This window comes from Rutidosis leptorrhynchoides, chromosome 6, assembly GCF_046630445.1.
Source record: "Rutidosis leptorrhynchoides isolate AG116_Rl617_1_P2 chromosome 6, CSIRO_AGI_Rlap_v1, whole genome shotgun sequence".
Lineage (NCBI taxonomy): Eukaryota > Viridiplantae > Streptophyta > Magnoliopsida > Asterales > Asteraceae > Rutidosis > Rutidosis leptorrhynchoides.
Genome location: NC_092338.1, coordinates 319,103,261 through 319,105,897, shown reverse-complemented (window position 1 = coordinate 319,105,897; position 2,637 = coordinate 319,103,261). Strand labels below are relative to the sequence as shown.

At 32.0% G+C, this 2,637-nt stretch overlaps 1 long non-coding RNA gene across 1 annotated transcript; it reads right to left on the bottom strand.

Moving 5' to 3' along the window:
• Positions 1–805: 805 nt before the first annotated feature.
• LOC139855741 (uncharacterized) lies at positions 806–2,275 on the bottom strand. Its single transcript, XR_011761545.1, has 3 exons — positions 2,048–2,275; positions 1,438–1,497; positions 806–976 (listed from the first exon to the last, which is right to left on the bottom strand). It is a non-coding gene; the product is annotated as an uncharacterized lncRNA (long non-coding RNA).
• Between the last annotated feature and the right edge of the window lie 362 nt (positions 2,276–2,637).

Below are 2,637 nucleotides of genomic sequence, written 5' to 3'. Positions count from 1 at the left end.
TAACTATTTTACTAGTTAAAGACCCGCGACTTCGCGAGTTTTATTTAAAATTTTTTTTAAAGATAAGAAAAATCCTAAAAAATGTTTGATGATTCTGAATTTAATAATGAAAGAAGCTGGAAATGAAGTAAGTTCAAAGTATGCACACATAACTCATAATGTAGTTGTAACAAAAATATGTAATAATGATAAAATTTACCGCAACATAAAAATAAACATTATTTCGATAGGTATGGATTCTGGTGGTTAAAGAAAATTAATCGTTTTTGATAGTTGTGAAGTGCAAGCAATGACAATGATGTTTGTCTTATAGTTAGTATATCCTGTATCTTCTTCAAAGTTGTAATACGTAATTCATCACCCTGTAAAATATAACTTTCCTGGGATTCTTAAAAAAATTTTATTATAGTAAAATCGGGCATTTTATTGAGGATTGATTATTACTTGATTACGCATTATTTGATAAGTGATACCTTGAACTTGAAATAATCTGAAATAGTAATTATAAGATCTGCGATTACCATATACACCAACAACACGCATATCAGATTAGCATATACACTACAGATTACCATTTGTAGTTGGGCGATTTAGTTAAAATGTAAATTTGACCTTTTATGACAAAATGACCAAATTTAACTTTATGATCAAATGAACAAAGTATTATAACCAAAAAGTAAATCATAACCAAAATATTATAACAAAATACCCGATAGTTTATATTAGTTTAATACCCCACAACTTGTAACACCGTACTTTTTACATACATTTTTTTTAAAGACACTCACAGCGTAAGACTTTAAGATTTACACAACATATTTTATTTACAGAAACGTATGATTACACAAAACACTGGTGTTACGTTATTACTACAAGCCGTTTAACCATATAGTTTATTACAAAGCACATCAGAGTGACACTGTGTCAAACATCTTCACTTGCCTTGCAAAACCCACTAAAAGCTGTTAATATACACCTGCAGGGCAAAACACTGTGGGGAATTAGCATGACGCTAAGTGAAAGGCAATATCTAGGTGGACATCACTACAAGCATCAAGCACAGCTTAAAGGCACTGGTCACTAATCACTTAAAGCCATACACAAGAGGACCGGTAACCCATAGCTGATCAAACTCGAATATACCGATAGTCCACACTACATAGTCAATGGAATAGTCTTCCAGACGTGACGCACTCGTCATTCATACTATACCACTAATCAGTAACACTTGGACCCAATACTATTACCCTAAATACACAAGGTAAATAGCATTGACCTCTTACGTCGGAATTCACCATCGACGTTCACTGGTGCGCACATAATCACATATAGTCACAATACTGGTCACAGACTCATTACACAGTCTAATTATAAGCATGGCACGGATCACTATACTTGTCACTGTATAATCACATCCATAAAGATAATCTCACTCACCTGGAAGCACAAGCACTCAGTTGTCTTATATCACTGAGCCTTCACCTTTTCATTTATCACCTGAGAATCATCACAAAATATCTCAAGTTAGTATAGCGTTCAAGTATTGAATCACACTTCACATTTAACAGAAAATATTCACAAAACAAATAGGGTTTTCGAGCACTGTTTCTGGGACACAATTTTTCGAGCAGTTCTGTATCACCATCATCTTCGCTGATTTGGTGATTTTATGCCCAAAAGCTTGATTTCAAGGTTCTTGGTCCAAATCAAAGCACAAGGAAAATACACAAAAAATATATACACAAATTCCTTACTCAAAATCACTAAGATCTAACACTTATACACAAGATTTAGGATCAAAGTACCAAAATCCCCAATTTTATGCAAGCATGAACCCTAAAACTTAAATCACCATTTTTATACAAATTTAACTTACATCAAGCATAGCCGAATCATGCAAACATCATAACCAAGCTATAATCACTATCAATTTAAACATATACACATCTAACCATAAGATTTGATCATTACTCCTATTAGTTGTCATAATCTATAAAAACTATATAAATCAATTAATATAAATCATAAACATTCGGTTCATACTAACCTTACTAAAACCTTGTTGATTGCAAGAATAAGCTTTTACCATGCTTGATTTCACTTTTAATAATTAAAACCACAAAGTGTGGTGTATATGCCTACGTATATGTGTGTGTTTATGGCATAAATAAAATGAAATCAAATAAAATATACGACACCAAAAGGTGTTTGGCGTTTTGTACTCAATTTACCAAATTGGAAATATAAACAAAATAAAGAACTAAATGTGATACATGTGTTGAGTTTTTTTTAATCTCAAAAGAAATGAGATAAGGAAACACGTATACGCTCCCACCACCTTACTTTTTCATACTTCTATTTTTTCTTTTAAAATGATAATAACAACAAGGATAGATGGCATTAATTGGTTGGTCCCTGTGTTGATTTTTGTCAAATAAAAATATCTAGCCAGGTGTAAACCATAAAGGAATTAGTCACTAAATACAATTAATATACACGTATTATATCCGTGATCTGAAACACAACGTATTCGTTAGGCAGGCCTAATGAAGTCCAAATCACAAAACAGATATTTTCTGTGATCATCGTCACGAGCACATTCTTACGCTCACATAATAAATTATCAACTCATAATTT